The 18,237-nt window shown below is 42.2% G+C and overlaps 1 long non-coding RNA gene across 1 annotated transcript; it reads left to right on the top strand.

Moving 5' to 3' along the window:
* Positions 1-30: 30 nt before the first annotated feature.
* LOC116442225 lies at positions 31-947 on the top strand. Its single transcript, XR_004239447.1, has 2 exons — positions 31-432; positions 534-947. It is a non-coding gene; the product is annotated as an uncharacterized LOC116442225 (long non-coding RNA).
* Positions 948-18,237: the final 17,290 nt, after the last annotated feature.

Below are 18,237 nucleotides of genomic sequence, written 5' to 3'. Positions count from 1 at the left end.
TTTGCGAGCGTGTTTTGGGATTGTAACGTTGCGTCCACGCTGTCTGAACACACGGGAGTGGAGTCGCTCTGTTTTGCGATGCATACACTGTACAGAGTGATAGATACCCTATGGAAGTACTATAGAGAGAGTTTAGAGGCCATCGATGTCTAAAAATCAAGTAGTGGTTCCATCTGATAATGACATCATTTCTACTAGTAATGTTAATTTTGTCAAATGCGACTTTGATGCTATATTTTCTACCAAAATAGGTAGGATGGAAGCTTCCCCACATACCAGATAATTTGGATAAAAATGCCACAGGAGAGTCTTAGAAGGCTTCTGCTTTTCTAAGGAAGGATGTATGCATGGGATACAAGGAAAACAAGAAGTGAAGAATGGAAGTAAAAGAACCTCTGCTTTGTCTAATGAGGTTGTCACTAATCAGAAATAGTATTATTATGCACAGCTTTAGAAACTTGTGTTTTAATGTGGAGTGTTGGTTTAAAATCCATTCACTAAGTCTCTGTTCTATCTCTCCCACTTTACCCAAGGAACAGAAAAACTAAAGAGATTTGTCCTGGTGCTTTCTGATGAAGTGTGTTCAAGACTGCTGGAGAGCTCCATGATCTAAAATGAGAGTGGAAGATGGCATAGAGAAAGAGCAAAAGTCTCTGGATCTCATTAATGATGTACTAATATGCTCCTCAAATTTTGAACAACAAAGGAATGAGATTCCCAGGCATTTTTTATGGTCATCAGTGTTGAATAAAATTTCTGTCTCGGACTTTCCATAGAGTTTCTGCCATCTCTTACTTCTGTTTGGGCATTAGAGGAGGATGGTAAGGCTGATATGTGTTCACACATCAGCCATAACAGGGCCATAATCTTCAGCAAGGCCATCATCATGATTGGTATTTATCTAGATATGTGCATGGTTGAATAAAACAACTTGCTCTCTGACTCCATTCTGATGTGTGTCCCAGGCAGTGACTCTCCATCTCACCCATCTTCCCCTAACATCCTGCAGCCCCAGGTAAAACCAACTTCCAGAAGCAGGCGGTGGTTGTATCAGTCCCACACGGAGAGCCCTTCATCCAGGGTACCAGACAATGAAAACAGATTTGAAAAATAAAAGCAATATTATGCAAAAATTAAGTATGGAAGGAAGGATTTTAACTGAGACAAAATGTTCTCGATGAAAGGCACAAACATCAGTCACTCACAGCTGAATGATTTCAAGTTGATCGGAAGCTGGATGGAGTGACAGCCCAGAAAGTTTCACATTAAGTCAATTAAATTCCATTATTCTTTAGATTTTAAAAACTAATTAAATTAATTTCATGTGACTGTGAAATGAGCTGAAATGACTGCCAAAAACTGTTCTTGTGACAGGCTACAGAGGCAGCATTAGTCAGTAATTATGGCACCAGGCTGGTACTCAGGAGAGTTTTGTGTCTTATCTGCCCAGCTCTGCATGGTGATAAGAGGACTCTTCAATTTCCACAAAGTGGTACTGGGGACAAGTACTCAGTTTACATGGTGGGGAGGAATCACCATAACTGGATTATCTCTTACTGCATCCCAGCAATACTCCTCAAACCTGATCAGTGGTTTCCTGATTGTGGTTTCATTTGTAGGTAGATGATGTAGAGCCTGCTGAGTTGCTTGCTTTCAGATATCATGAATGTCTTGCCATGGAAAGGAATATGCCTTTCAGACAAGATTTCATATGCATTTAGGTATGTCTGCTTGCATGTGTTCAGTCTACCAAATTTCCATCATGGTAGAACCGTGGATGCAAGGAAAGGCAGTGTGAGATCATCTTGTGGGCTAACCACAGTCTTACTTCAGTTCTGGATCATTCAGATAGAACTGGTCGTGCTGAGCTGTGCTGTTTTGGGCAGGAAACATCCAGCAGGGAATTGCGGGCTGGTTGCTATCTGCACACATTTCTTTTTATCTTTCTTTAATGTATTGCCCTTCTCCTTTCCTGACCTATTCTTAGCATTTAGGTTGCTATTTCTTTCCTAGGTAGTCACTGGACGTGTCACCAGGTACATCTCTGCAGTGCTAGAAGAAGCCACCACAGTGGCTGTCGACTGTGCTCTGTAACCCCCTCCCTTCTGTCTGCAGGGCTGGCTGCTCAAATGCTGATGTGCTGTGCAAGGGATTCATCTGCCTTTAGCTTCTGACATTGTGAGTTAATCATCAGAGTGCAAGCACATCACCTCAGGCTCTCTGTTCAGCTAATGGAGAGAAATAGACACCTCCAGAAGGCAATTCATCTCATTCATCTTAGGCATCCTCTACGGGAAGATGAAATGAGCTGCCTTTTGGAGGTGCTCATTTCTCTCCACCGAGTCAGAAGGGTGCCCAGGGTGACTCGCTTAGATAAAGATGATTAACGTTTAGATATGTACAGTGAAGTTAAATGAATCTCACTTCTTTTGAGTAATTCTGGTAGCAATGACCTAGTGGAGATTGAGAACCTCTTGAGACTTTTCTGCATATCCTATAAAATCCTAGCTGGGGGCAAATCTGAGCTGTTTTGCAGTTTTCTAGCAAATAAAGCAGTGCTGATCAGTCAGGTTAATCCCAGGGCAGCAGGATGATGCTAATTTAGGAGGAAATAGAGAAATGTTGTTCAAGCAGGTTCCAGAAGTGCCATTTTGTACTGGTAGGTGGCTGCTCCCACCCACTTGTCCATCTCTACGTGGTGGCAGGTTGCTCAGAAACAGGTGTCTACAGAACCACTCTTGCCTGTGCTAAAACAGGTTCTTGTTCAGCACTAGAGTGATTCAAAACTCATTTTAAGGGCTCTTGCAGCTCTCTCTCTGAAGCACCTTGTACTGGCTATGATGAGATGCTGTAAGAGAGACTCACCAGACATGCCACAGTCCTTTTTAGTTCTTTTCTCAAAGCTGCCTCTTTCTGAGCTCTGCGTGACACCCTGTTACTTTCCTAAGGAGATAATTCCCTATGAAAAAGTGGTCTGTTGTCCTGTCAGTACCCAGTAATGCACTGCATTGCAATTACTCCTCATAAGAAAATTAACAAAACAGCACCCTCATTTTATTTGGATTAGCTTCTGTAGTGAACAGTTGACAGATGATACCAAAAATACTAGTGTAAATAATGTGTATTTTTATGTTTGAGCTTCTCAGAAGTATTCTCAGGCTTATGTTTTTCATGGGTGGTCCCTGGCCATTAGTAGTTCTAGGACCCTGATGTATAAACAAAGGCTACTTCTGCAGGGAAAAGCAGAGCTGCCCTTTAAAAAAATGCTGTCCTGATAAATCTACTGAAATTCAGAACTTGGCAGGATCGTACTCATCAGCAAGGAGTTGATTGGTCATTAGTTTGCTGTTGTTCTCTCGTCCTTCTTTGTGTACATGTCAGTACTGCAACCTCAGACACCCTGGAGCTGTGATGTGCTGCTTGATGCTGTCAGCACTGCCTTGCTTCAAACAGCAGCTGCAGTGTCAGCTCAGCAGCAAAGGCCTGTCTGGGAGCACGTCCCAAAGGACAGAGACCCAACCCACTCACATCCAGCAGACAAAGTGTTAAGGTCTGTGGCATGCTACGGGCACAGCGCCTTCTGGCTCTGGCAAAGTCTGTTTGTGACTTGTTTATTTGTGCAGTGCTCAAAACAATCATGTATTATCTTATGTGTGTGCCTTACTCGGGGTGTGTTCTTTCCATCTCTCCCAGTGGCACTTGTAAGTGTTTGGCAAATGTCCCCCTTACTCCGTCATTCTCCCTCGGTTATTTTGCAGGCATATTTAGGAGGATGCTGTCTTGTAGCACCTCCCCAACCTCATTCTTGCACAGGCAGTTCATTTACTGCTCACAGCTTGTATGGGATCTGCTTTGTTTAATGCTTTAGAGACATCTCAATATGATATATCCCAACCCATGCTCCATCAAGGCTGATGTTTGTCACAGGCATATGACTCCATAAGAGCCAGTCAGTTGTCCTCTACGGCATACAAGCTTCAACTCCTCTGAATCTCACCTTCTGAGATGTGGGTCTGCCACACCCCTCCTCAGCCCAGCTTCCCTGGGGCAATGGTGCTTCAGTGCCTTTTCGCCAGGCACTGTGCGGTGTCTGAGGACCCCTCTTCTTTCACAGGGCAGAGGGCTCAGATGACCCAAAGATGCTGTGAGAAGATGGTGCATGTTGACTGAAGAAGTTGTGTTCGCTTCTGTTGGCTGTTTTAGAGGGTTTTCTAGAAGACATGGGATGTTAGTGAACCATAATATAAGTTTTCCTGGCATATATGTTTGGAAGAAGATGTAAAAATAAGTAAATGTGCTTAAGGGGCTTCAAAACTCCGTAAAATGTACCTCTAGTTTTGATTTTCAATTGTATACTCACTATTGGTAAAGGAGGTGTTGTGGGGCTCCTGTCTGGACTTGATAAAAGACCCCAGTGTTGATTAAACTGTGATCAAACAGAAACCAGAGTACTCTTGACAGAGGACTAAGTACTTCTTGTTTAGATAGCACCTAAAATTAATTCTTGGTTAGTTTTTTTTACTCACAATAAAGTGAACAGAACAGGATGTCTCCTACAAACCCTTTGCCTTATGATGAGTATCCAGTCAATATTTAAACTCCAAGTTTGTTAAGAATTCATTCAAATTTCTTATCATAGTTATTTAATTATTTTGTATGAATGGGAAGAGTCCAGTACAGCAGTCAGTATATCTGAGCACACTCAGGGTTTCTCTGCTGAAACAGGAGTGTACTGAAGTATGCAATTTAGTCCCTTCTTGTACAGTGATTGGATGATTTCCCCTGCTTTTATTTTTCTGTAATTTAGTGTTATTCTGACAAACCACAAAGAAATGCACATAAATCATTTTCATTTCTAGATGAGAAATAACCAAAGCAGTATCTTAAAACTTGGAAGACTGTATCTTCTCAGCTTAATAAAAACCATTTGTGGAGACATCAGGCAAATAATAGTGTTCTGTTATGATTCAAAATATGAACACATAGAAGTTACACAGAAAAGAAAAAATGTGGTTGAAGTGGTAAAAAGCAAAATCAGTTTCACACTGAGCACTCAAAGCAGCTCATGTTTAAAGTTGTTGGAAGGCAATAGCTATTGTTGATAAAATCCTTATGAATAAAGGCATTGTGTTACTCTTTTCCCAGAGAACTTCCCCAAACTTTGACTTATCCTACAGCAGTTCTTTACTGATATCTATCCCACTTCCTGGGGGGTGTGCCTGTGATGCCTGTAAATTTTATGACAGTGTGTTTTTGCGTTGCTGCTGTAACTTTAAGTGTTAGCTGGGGATGTTGTGTGGTTCTTAGCCTGACTGTAATGGGGATGGACCACTGACTTGGGATGCAGCTTGAAAACACCACCATTGCTCATATCAAAGGGTTAACTGGTGATGTTGATGGGTGATACATAGAGGAAGGGATAATAAGTTCCTTTAATAGGGATGTACCTCACTATGTGTTTAGAAGATGAAATGAAGGTGACACTCAATGGCTACAATTTTGTTTGAGTCTGACATTTGATATAGTTGCCTGTATTGGGTTAATTTGAAGTCTTTTCAAGCACTTTCATGGCAAGAGTTTTAGTTGCACCCAAAGCCTGCTGAAATTGATAAGAAAACTTGCTTAGTTTGTGGGGTCATGGATCACATGCTTGGAACAAGTTATGCAGAGATCATTTCTGCTCAGACATCCTATGTTCCATTCCTGCCCTTTCTGTGACAAATGCTTAAGTAACATTTCACATTACCTAAAACACAGCAAAGGTGGCAATGCCTCGTAAGAGGGTCACTAAATTGCAGGATTTTATCACCAACAATTGAGGATATATTTGGATCTAACAGTGCAGGAAAATTTATGGGTCAAGGAGGCATACAGAGTTTTTGAAAATGTGTTCTAATGTTTTAGAACAGTGGCTGCAAGTAATCAAGCAATTAAATCCTTCCCATACGTCCAGCTGTGGCTGGTCAAATAAGTATTCCCACCACCATCAGATAATGCAAGAAGTTCCTTACACGCTGTGATTCTGCTGTTCCTCTTGATAGCACTGCCCCTCACCCCAAGCTGAGCTGACACTCTTCCCTATAAACTTTCAGGCATGACAGACCCCAGCGTAGGTGCATCACTGTTAGGAATGGGGCTTTTCATGGATCGTGTGTTTCTCAAGCACGCGTGGAACGTTTGCTTTGCACTGTGTTTGTTGATGATGGTTGCCTGATTATCTGCATGGGCTACCAGGTGCATCCCAGCTGCTGAGGGTTGTTGCTCAGTCAAAATCCCTGACAAGTTGACAGCTTTGCTTCCTTCTCATGGCTGTCATGTGATCAGTCTGTTTTACTCACAGCTATGGCTGGGGAATACAGGGAGTGTGTATGCAGGGCCATGCTAACTCTGGTGCTTTGCTTGTACACACAGAAATAGTGAATGGGCAATGGGTCAGCCCTGTTCAGTAAGGGGGCCATGGTCCTGGAGCTACAAAAGCATCTGAAGATGGTTCCCTCTGGAATCCCAGATTTCTCAGAAACAACTTTATGTGCCACTGTCTATGCCATTTATATCTTTTATATGCCCTTTCTAGGTCCTATTGTCCACCTGTGTGTGTGTGCACTTGTGAGTATTCAATACAGCACACAGGTAAGTGACACAGCCCAGGCATCCTTGTCACAAGGGACACCGTGGCATCACAGAGGGAGAAGCAGAAGTTTGTTTTCTCTGTAACACCAGCAAAGGCTCAAATCAAATGGGATGGGTAGAACATTTCGGCATGTAATTCTGGAGATATTTCGCACTCCATCACTACCAAGCAGTGTTCTCTTTTCCTAGTCTGCATTCCTTTAGGCTCATCTCATTTAGCATGTGATTATTTAAAGGAAGCAGGTGGAGAATTCCCAGTGAGAGGAATAATATAGATGGAAATGAACTTGTCTGTACAATCAGGCTAGCCTGTTTTAAGAGAATTCAAGCACATATGTTGCATGGAAATTCCAGATACCTGACTCTTCATGCTCCTTGCATCTTTTACATAATTTAGTTGCTCCCTCCCCAACACTCCATCTATCTACAGTGGAAATCAGTAATGACAGAATATTATTAATCTGTCTGGCAGTATAGTGAACTGACTGTACAGTGTCCATTACATTTTAATGTCCTACATTGTTAGATCTGTTTATCCCAATTGCCTGGAATCTTACTCTAGTCTGCTCCTTCTAGAGCCTAAAACCTCCTCTCATTTCATTTTAGTTCACACACTTCTGGTGGAAAAAAATAGCAGGGATTCTGTCTACTGACAGGAGGAATGTAAGAAAAGCAAGATTTGTTTGGCACCTCTTTCACTAAAGTGTTGCCCTGTACATCCTTTGGGAGAAGCACTGCTCAGGCAAAGGTGAGCCATGGACAGGAACCCAGGTGCTATTTAAAACCATAGATGTCTTTCTCTGAATCTTTTCCCTCTGAAAGCCAAATGGAGGACTGACTCAGACTGCTATCGTCCTGCAGCACATTTCCATAATGGATCTAGATGCACAGTAGCACAACCTGACATTTCATTATTTTTAATAGTGCTGTTGCTGGAAGGAGCTGCTGATGTGAGTACACTCCAGCAGCAGACGGAGGTATTAATGGGGAGTCACAGCAGCAAGTGCTGAAAGATGTGTGGCTGGGAGAAAAGGCAGTGCTCCTGACAGGATACAGTACGCAGAGTAAGATTCAATTACACAATATTTATATGCCCATACTTTCTGTTTCAGTGGTGTGTAGCTACAAAGAAGGGAGAAAAAGCCTCCTGTATGAACAGTGCTTGACCAAGAAGAGAAAGGACCAGCCCTGTGTGTTTGGTTGTGTGCTGCAGCCTGAAGTTGCTCCTGCTGTGCAAACTGCTGTTGTCAGCTTTTGCAAGTGAAGGGAACATGTCATTCATTTTACAGAGCAACTGTTTTTCTGGATTTATATGATCTCTGTTCTCCTTCCCACTCTAAGCTTTGCTGCCCTGCCCCGGCTGGAACAGCTCTGCCCCTCTCCCTGCATTGGCTGCAGGGACCCATGGGGTTCCAGATCAGTATTGGCCAGAGGATGGGCTGAGTGAACAGCACTGGGAACACTGCTGGGTACAACAGGAGAACGTGCTGGATGTGACAGGTACCAGTGCAGGTGCCTGGCACAAGTCACAGATGAAGCCCCAAGGGATGGCTGGGTTTTGCAGGTGATTGAGATGGAGTTACCTGGGAAGTGATTGAAATTCACGGGTGAATGAAAGGGGAATTCTGGGGACTTTTTGGGAGCACAGCCTTGTAAGCCCTATAGCACCTCAGTCACACCATCGGTAAGTGCATCTAAAGCTGAACTTGCCTACATCAACTCTATCAGAAATACTAGATTTGGGTATGAATGTTGCAATATGGGGACTCATGGGGAAGAGGAAATTCAGGCAGGGTTGTCCATCTAGGAGGAGATGGAAGTCTTCCCCAATCCTGGAAAACAGAACTGATGCAGACATCTCCCAGAGAGGGTGAGATGTACCTGGCAGAGAGCTGGGAAGCCCCTAGCAGTAGGAGCTTGTGACGACCTTATGATCAGCATATCCGTGTCCCACTATGAGGCATCACAGGTCAGGGAGGAATACTGAGACTTAGGAAGGGTTTTATTCTCTCCAAACACAAAGGAGGGGATTTTCAGATCCCAGAAGCAGCACTGTAGAGCTACTCCTTACTGTAAAGTCTCCATCACTTCTTTTCTCTGAGGGCCCAAAAATATATTCCCCAGCTGTACATTGTTCAGTCACAGTGGTGTGAAGGAAAGGCATCTGGATGACCACCAACATGGTTCAGCTGAGTTCTCTGGGACCCATGGGAGAGTGTGGAGCACCAGAAAAAACATGGAAAATAGAATATGTCCTCCCTTCTGAAAAACGTGTTCCTACATCAAAGCTTTGTCTTTATTTGGTGAACAACAAAAATGTTGTTACCAACAAAGTGCCTTAAGCAGATCAAATTTTGCTATAGTTACCACATTTTCAGTGGTGACCAATTATAACAGGGAAAAATTATCCAGAAAAATCCTGACACCTCATCTCTGAAATATATTTTAAATACTTCCAATACATTTTAAATACTTCTAAATGCTTTGCATTTTCCTTTTACTGTCCTCTTTGAATGTAGTCAGGTAATCCCTCAGCAAACTCATAACTTGACCCTCTGCTAACACCACTTACTGATTCCAATATTGAGTTTTTATAGAAACATGAAAAGCAGTTGATTAAATTTGGATAAATATTTAGGAGGGTTTTTTTAAAACCCAACTCTTGCTAATGCCTTTCTCATATTTAGGTGCCACCTGAGATAGACAAGTAGAAATGTCAAAACCTCTGGAATGGATTACATTACAGAAAGTTCAGTGCACTGCAAGGAAATTAGGAATATTTAATGAGACTAAATTCCTCTGAGAAAGAACAAGATGGGTTGTATGAACAACCCAATCTGTTTGTCACAGGTAGGCAAGTCATGAATAACAAATGGACTCTAATTTAGGAATGTAAATAGAGAGATGCCTGATTTGAGGCACCTGGGTCTAAATATTTTAGGCATCATTATATGAAAAAAACAGGCAATTTTGTATGGTTGTCTGGGCTCATAATGGGCCCTGGCTAAATCTAGTTTCCAATAGCAAGGCTTCAGGGGAGGCTTAATGATGCTGCAAATAGCAGTGCACAAAGCACAGTAACCAGTTACTTCCTTTTAAGTTACAGCAATACACACTTCTGCTCTTTGTTCAGATTTTTGTTGTAGAAACACCAGTTTAGGTTATCTGACTGATCGGCTCACACTTCCCGTGTCCTGGGTGTTTGTGTGGAGCCAAATGACCCTCACCATGTCCTCTGGATGCCATGTCCTGCATGGAGAGCAACAAGACTGCCTTGCTGGGGTGCTGCCTCGTGGTGCCAAAGCCCAGGGGAATGGATGGCAGCGTCTGGGGTACAAACCTGAAAACTGTTTGAAAAATAAAACATGTCTCTCCTCATCTTCTCTGTTGCTGACAAAGGTATTGCAAACCCAAGTTTATCTTCTCTCCCTGCTCAGCCAGATAGGAACAATAGGGAGAACAGCTTTAGCCTTCTTTCTAGAAAAATGGTGAACAAATTACTCCTTACATCGTGGATAAAGGTGTTTGCCACTGTGGTGTGGTGCATCTTAAAGGCAAAGCTTGAAGTGGAGTAAGTCCTTGGGTGAGAGCAAAGCAGAACATTCAGGGGCTGCTGCACAGCAGAGGAAGAAGTGAGTGTGACTTTGCCATTGTCTTTGGCCACTCTGACACTAATGCAGATGTGCTCAATCTTCAGATCCACCCACAGATGTTTCACATTGCATGCCTAAAATGAGCTGTTGTGAGAGAAAAGCAACTCTGAAGAACAAATAACAGAGGGAAAACGGTGCTGTTGGCTGGTGTTTTCAGGCCAAGAAGCAGTCTAAAGGAGGTCTGTACATACACACCTATCACAGTCATCAAAAAAGTAGAAATAATCCCCTCACACAATGACTTCTTCTTAGCTACTTGGAGTTCAGGCTTCATTTTCTTACCTGAATGTATTTTTTATTATTCCCAGTATTTGTTCATTTCATACATTGCATAAACAAGCACAGCTGATGAATAAATAAGTTGGAGAGTTAGCATGGATAATTTTCTCTAGCATTACTGATGAAGTTCTGAATCTCTTTCACTTGCATGTGGGAACACGGTTGTAAATTATTTTCACCACATACATTTCAGCTCTGTTGTTGTGGCACAAAACATTCCTCAAGAAAACAGGAAACAAGTGAAAAACCCACTCAGCCAAATCAGCTTTTCCTTCTCCTTGCTTTAACATGATGATTTGGTTGGATAGATTGGCAGAAGGTGAATCACAAGTAACTAAATTGCAGAGCAGTTTGGTGATCACAAGATACATGCAGAACAGTAATTAATTTAAAATTATATTTAGATGGATCAAAATGTAGAGATCATAGTAGAGCTCCTATGCTGCAAGGGAAAAAAAGGAGTTTAGAAACAGGTCATCATATCCATGGCAACATAGGAGGGAACTTTTCAACAAAGAAAGTAGCTGCTTGTCTAGCTGTTAGTGCCTCATGAACAACAGGTACAGCTCTTCTGGGGGCCTGGTGAGTAGTAGGTGAAGATGCTGTTTTGGGAGGACCTTGATCCCCCTGATGTGCTGAGTCAGTTCTTAGGAAGCAAAAAGGAAGGGGAACATCACAAATGATGAGCAGCACCCAAGCCCACCTTGCCTGGCTCCCCCCTGCACGCTAGGGCAGGTGGGGGTCTCCCATCCCATTTTCACAGAGGAAGAGGAGCTGACAAAGCTGGTGGGCAGGGAGTGTCCTCACTCAGGAGGAGCCCAAGCCATGGATCTTCACACTACACAGAACTTGGCACTGCCCACGGAGGAACAGCTCTGGGACTGTTTTCATGCTGGCAGAGCCACGTATATATAGAATACCTGTTTGAGTTCAGCATGAGCAAAATTGGAATCCACTTCTTTTTTATCTTCTGAGTAATTTCCTTTATTTTAGAATTGACTTTCAAAATTACCCACAACCAACTCTTTTACCTAGCACAGTTAAGGACACAAATCTCTCTGTATTAACTGATGCACCTACCTAACTACTAATAAGTAGTTGGAGATATAAACAGCCTTAGTAGCATCACTGTTAGGTGCCTAGCAGGAAAGTTTGCTTTAAAAGGAGTATTAGTGTTTTACCAATGTGTACATGATAGTCAGAAGAAAAACGTTTATTAGAATGTGTGTAGTGATTAATACTTACTAGTGTCTCTATTTATTTGTTTGTCTGTACTTAGGCAGGATCCTCACTTGCCTTTGCCTTAATGTGATTCGACAAAGGTACTGTTGATAATTTAACAGTCAGTGTTGTAATGAAACAGACATCTTTCCTATTAATATATTTCTAGATCTCACCCCTGAAATAAAGTAGTCAAGGCACAAGTCTGGAGGGATAGGAAGGAATTGTCGCTCATGTGAACCATTTTTGGCTTTCTTCTTCATGCCACTCTGTCATCAACTCTGAAATTTCCATGTATGGTTTCAGCAGACTCCGGGTGGCTTCCAGGTACTTGTTGCTTCTGCTTGTTTGCTCAGATACAATTTGCTGTTTTCTGGCTCTATCACGTTTACAGGACCTCAACAAGGTCCTCTCATTTTCTATGTCTTCATTTTGTTCAGAAGACAGGTCCACTTAATAATGGAATTTCTTGCCTTCCATCCTTTTTTTTTTACAAATCACTGTCAGTTGCCAGTGCAGCCATTTCAGCTCCATGCTGTGCATCAAGCTTTCCTCTGTTAAACTCAAGATGAGCTCCTAGAGATCAGGAACTTGGCCAGAACATGACCTTCATCATTGATAAATGACATGAATATGACAAACTCCAGGACTTCGCCTATTCAAGCAGCAATACCTAAATTCCAGCACTGTTCTGCTCCCATTCACTCAGCTGTTTGCCCACAAGACGATGGGCGTCTTATCGAGCACTACATCCAGCTACAGGAAGGGAGTTGGAGGTTCAGCAAAGCCGCTACTTGAGGATCTGGTTATGCAGCCTTCTTTCCTGAGGCTGTGCTGTCGGGATGCACTTGGGTGTGTGCATGTGTGGTTGACATTCTCAGCAAGTGGTAGCTCCCCAAAATTCTGCTGACTCAGCTGCCACCACAAGATCACACCGGTGTCCAGGGCTGACAAGTCTGGAAGCGTGGTCAAGCAAAAATAGCTTAAGTACTTGAAGTCAGTGATAGAAGTTGTCCCACAACAATCTATCGGACACTTCCTAGGATAACCTGTGCAGTATTGCTTAGGGAATCCAAAATTTATCACAATCATTTCCCAGTACCTAGTGCTGGAATACGTAAGCATAGTGTGGATGTGGATAATAAGTAAGGCTTGTTGTCTGTGTGACAGCATGGATAAGAGAAAGCTGCTTTGCATTGGCAGTGTTACAGCTGTATCTCTGGAGTGAGATAAATAACTCACAGCTTGTAGCAAGCTGGTAGAAGAAAGCCCGAACTTCAATTTATGTGTTTATCACTTAATAAATCTAGGTGTTTGCTATTTCTGTTTCTCAAAGACACTGATATTGATTGCTGGGAGAGATGAAATGCTGTGTGAGCTTCCACCTCCTTCTGCTGGAATGCTGTCCAGGAACTACTCAAGTTTCCTCTTGCATTGGAAAGGCTTAATCTTTGCAGCCATGTGGAAAAAATAGAAATGAAAAAAATCACAATGGGTTTATCTGAGTGGAGAAGTGTGTAATATAATAGTAATTTTGAGAGCTCAGAAGTACAGAATCAGCCTTCAATTATATTTCTTCTGCCTGAAAGAGATGCACACAGCTCAGTAGTCAAATTTTGTTTGCCTTTGGGTTTCTGTGCACACAGAACCTGTATTTAATCGCCTTTTGTCTCACCTACAAGAAAAAGGGGAGGACCTGGATAAAACCTAAGTGGAATCTCAGGAACTGGTTCAGATCTTCAGTTGAGCATCCCTTTTGGATCTGTGGGAGTTATTTCACTGCTACCTGCAAAGAAAATAAACTGGCAGAGCCAAGCAAAATGTTTTCATTCGCTCTATGGTGTCTGATGAAAGGAGAGCTTTTGCCATAATTCCCAAGTTTTTCTTTTCCTAATAAACATATAGAAAAAAATCTCAAACAAGGTGTTCTTTAAATGAAAATTCAGAGGACACTGTTTGCCAAGGTGTGTGAAAGGAAGAAGAGGTATTTTTCCCTGACTGGCCCGTCCTTCTTCAACCTTTCTCTGCTGCTTCTCCTTGAATTTCACCTTCCTCAGTTCAGAAATGTTTCTACACTGGGACAGTTGCAAGCTCTCTTCCTATCTTTCTGCACAAAGCTCAGCAAAGACATGGCACACACAGTTTTGCCCCATGGAGACCAGCTTCTACTCTCCAAATGCAGCTGACAACACCTGTGCAGCCAGTACCTTTGTGCAGCAGAAATGGAGTTGCCCATCATCAGGCTTACACAAAAAATCAGTGTTTAGTTCATAGGTGAAGCTGTGTAGCCTCTACTCACAAGCACACTGAAGGCTGGGACACTCCCAAGCAATCTGGCATAACAGTGCTCAGAAATAGTTACAGCCTCTTGTTAGTGCTTGTGAGAAGTAAAGGATGCCTAGATAGCATGTGTGAGTGGACAAAAAGGAGCAGAAGTGAGAGTGCCATAGGAAATTTTTATCCCTATGGAAGGTCACTTGAGGAGAGGTGCTTCCCCAAAAAGTGCACATGAACGAACACCTCCAGGAGGGTGCAGAGGACTGTTATGAGGAAGAGAGCTCCCTGGTGAAGAGACTGGACTACAGCTGGTGTAGCTGGACTATAGCTGGTGGCAAATGCCCATGGACCAGGAAACGTCTCCATTCACAGGCAAAAATTTGTGTGCAGATCTAGAGAAGAGACCCTAGGAGGGTTGTTATGGAAGTCATCAGGGGTAACACAGAGATGCACCAGTGCAAGAAGGTCTGAGGACTGAGCCCCAAATACCACAGTGAGCCATGGACCACGAATGCGGAGAATCAGAGATACGTGTTTTGCCACCATCAAAAGATAGATATCAGATGTTGGCATTCCCAGCAAGTTTAAGGCAATGCTAATTTTTTGGCTGGTATTTGTCATTGTCAATAACTTTGGCAGGATCTTGACTTCATCCTAATATAGAAAGTAGGAAAAAGCCTGAAAACTCAGAAAATATTTTTCAGGGCAGGAAACTCATTTGGTTAATGCTGAAAAGACCATCTAATACAACACAGCTCTAGAGGAGGGACATTTAATTCCTCACAAAGCTGGGTTTAAATTTGTGCTTACACTGAAAATTTATCAAATTAGCATTTAAAAAACCCCAACATTTTAAAAATGAGCTAATACACCCTGTCAAGTTTTATGTCAGTGCAAATGCCTATTGAGATGTTACGATAAATGGCAGTCTACTTATACCAGAAATACCAGGAGACCTTTAACTATAGCAACGCAAATGATGCCACTCTAATTAAAATTGGTAAATGGTTATAGTCAGTTTTTAATGAAAATATTCTTCCATGCATTTTTAATCTTTAGCACCATTTCATTTTGTCTATGGTGGTCAAGGAAATAATTACTGGAGTCTAAATCTCCATGAATATACTGGTAATCAAAGATGACTTCTATTAGCACTTAGATGAGCTGTTCTGCTAAAAATGAACTGCACTAACTGTAAACTTGCTTTCACTTTGGGAATTAGGTGGAATGAATGTTAGGGAGTTATGAGCATTGGCCAGCTGGCCAGGACTGTTTGTGCTGCACAGGGAATTAGCTACAACAGTGAGACGTGTCCAATGTATGCAATTCAGCAAAGTGACAAGGTCCATTTGGAGGTGTGATTAAGCAGTGTACATTTTCTTGCCTTTGCAGCCTGGAAATGACAGGTCACCTCAGGTCTTACTGAAGAGCAAATAAGAGGCTAGCTGAAGGAAAATGGGGGAAAAATATCAAATGAAAGAATTACAGTCAACCTGAGGCAAAGGCTTTCTCATCACTTCCCTGTCTGCTGCCACTGCTGGGTTTGTTCTTGCCACCCTGATCTCCTTTTCTGTCAGTAGTGGGAAGGTATGGACTTCTTATGGACTTGCCATGGGATACAAGTTACCATTGTCACTTGGTGGTTTCTGTGATATTTCTGGATAAGCCCAACAGAACAGAAAAATCATGTCAGTCTTCATAGTCCTTTCTCTTACTATGTTTAATATACTCGTGATTTTTTTAGAATTTCCATTCCAGAAAAGTGCCATCCTTTCTCTATAGCTAACAGTGATAAAGTGCAAAGGTTGAGCATCACTTGCCACCTGGGCTGTGCAGCAGCTGGTGTTTCTAGGTGCTCCAGGAGGAAACCAGTCCCTCTGCATTACTGCTTGTTAAAGGGGGTGAAGGATTACAGAATTTTAAATTAATTAACAAATAAATCCTTAAGATTTTAGCAGTGGACTACAGAAGATGGCATATGCTTCTTGTGCAAGCACATCACAGCAGTACCTCAATGCCAACAGCTGAGAGCTTTTGGTGCAGCTGCGCTGTCTGCATTAGTCTGGATTGAAGGGATGACTGATTTCCACAGGCTCACAGGCATTGCAATCCTCCATCATCCCAGTCCTGCATACTGCCAGGGTGGTACCTGCCGTCATCTTGGGGGGAGATTACCCTGCATGGTGCTGGGTGGCTGAACAACAGCAAGGCTTGAGCAGCCCCAGCTCCTGGAGATCACTCCTGGACATCCTTCTCCAATGGCACATGGCCCAGTTGGCCTCCTGAAGCCCCATTTCCAGTGGTGATCCCCTTGTATCTGCCTGGAGCTAAGACCAAGGGGAGACACAGTTTTGCAGGTTGTGCTTCAGCCTGTCAGGAGCTGCAGTACCTCCAGGGTAAAACAAAGCCCATCCATGAAAAGTGAAGTCAGACTTTCAAAGGCTTAATACAAAGTGGCCAAGGTTTGGCATCCCCTGTGGCCAAGAGGTTCTTACCCTCTGCAACAAAAAGTTTTGCTTGCCTACCTTGAAAAGTCTTGAGGAAAGATGTTTTGTCATTCCTTCTATCAAACAAGGCCTCCCAACAAACCAGCGCCCAGAAAATTGGAAGTTTTCCCTTCACAATCTCATAAGAAAATATCCAAATTCCAGACTTGGGCTCTGGTTTCAGCATACCTTCCACTGCTCCCTTTTTGACAGCACTCAGGCATCCTGATGGTATCCATGGACTAGGCACTCACTTTCTTCATGGTCTGGCTCAAGAGTTTCTCCCAGTCTCTATCTTTTTCTCCACAAATGGTGCTTGCACAGGAATCCAACCTTGCTGTGCCAAGTCCCTTTCTCATAACACTCAGGACAAGAGGAAACTGGAGTAAAATAAACTGGTAGTCCAAAGAACCTCAAGTAATTGAGTTCTTATTTTTTTCTTTCTCACAGTATAATTTATCCCCTAAGAATCATAATTTTCCACTTGTTCTACCCCTGCATTTAGTAAAGTAAAAACAAAGCTACCCATTTTGGTCATGTTCTGCTGACTTCCTGGGTATGCTTTGTTGCCATAGGAAAACTGTTGCTCTCTCTGAATATTTTCCTGAGTCTGAGGTGGCTTTTTTCTGTGACTTATTGTCTGTTCTTTTAAACAGCATATTAAAACACTTTATTTAAGCCACAGTACTAATACCCTTTTTCTTTCCGGAAGTGAACAAATGTTTGCTACTGACTCCAAAGTCTTAAAATATTAGAGATATTTCATCCAGTTTTTCCTTTGATTTTCAGAAAGTTTGTTCTTGCGAGTTTTTCAAAGTCTCTATCTATCTGTTTACAGCTGCATCTTTAGCTGAAAAGTTTTAACAAGTAACACAGCTAGAAGAGCTATATTCTTTTTCTCTGACAAGATGTTTTTGTAGCTCGAGTTCTGGTCTTGTCAGAAAGTACAGGGATAAATGCCACCTCCTGCTTTCAGCCCTAATAGGGACATGCTGATGTATTTTCACAACATGCCCATTGCAGTTAGTAGTAGATGAAGGCTCAGAGTCACTCACAGGTACACAAAAATACAAGAGCTGCAGAAAAAAGAAGTGTTTGGCACAAAGTTAGAAAAAAAATAAGATTTGTGTTCATTACAGGATCTTCGTAATGTGTGTATTTTGTAACAGACCAGAGAAAGATGTCAAGTTTGCAACAAACTCCTCTCATGGCAAGAAGGAGCTTCTTGCAAAAGAATTACTTTAGGAGATTTTATTAATGCCTTTTTTTTTTTAATAACACAATCAACAATATCAATTGTTGATTCAATTCAGTAGAAATTCAGTAATTCAGAAATTCAATTCAATTCAGTAAAAATACGAAGGTGAAAGAAAGCCTGATGACCTGCTGAGAAATGCAATTTCCTGGAGTCCAGTGACTTCACTGAAGGTAAATTGTCAGAGCTGTGATCCAGGAGCAAACATGATACAACCTGAAGTTTTAAATACTTGCTTGAAGGAAATCTTAAGAAATTAGTCAGAATTAAGTTATGTAAAAAGGCCCATTCAGAGGCAGCACTGAGCATTTACAGAAAAATGTTGACTGACCAAAGACTAAGATCTATTGGAAATCAAGCTGTAGAGGGCCATGCATTCAAAATGCAGAGATGACACCTGAGTGGGATGAAAAGATGCAGAATGACTGGAGAGGCA

Source organism: Corvus moneduloides, chromosome 3, assembly GCF_009650955.1.
Source record: "Corvus moneduloides isolate bCorMon1 chromosome 3, bCorMon1.pri, whole genome shotgun sequence".
NCBI classification, from domain to species: Eukaryota; Metazoa; Chordata; class Aves; order Passeriformes; family Corvidae; genus Corvus; species Corvus moneduloides.
Note: the sequence above shows the minus strand (reverse complement) of the source record. Positions and strands in the feature narration are given on the sequence as shown.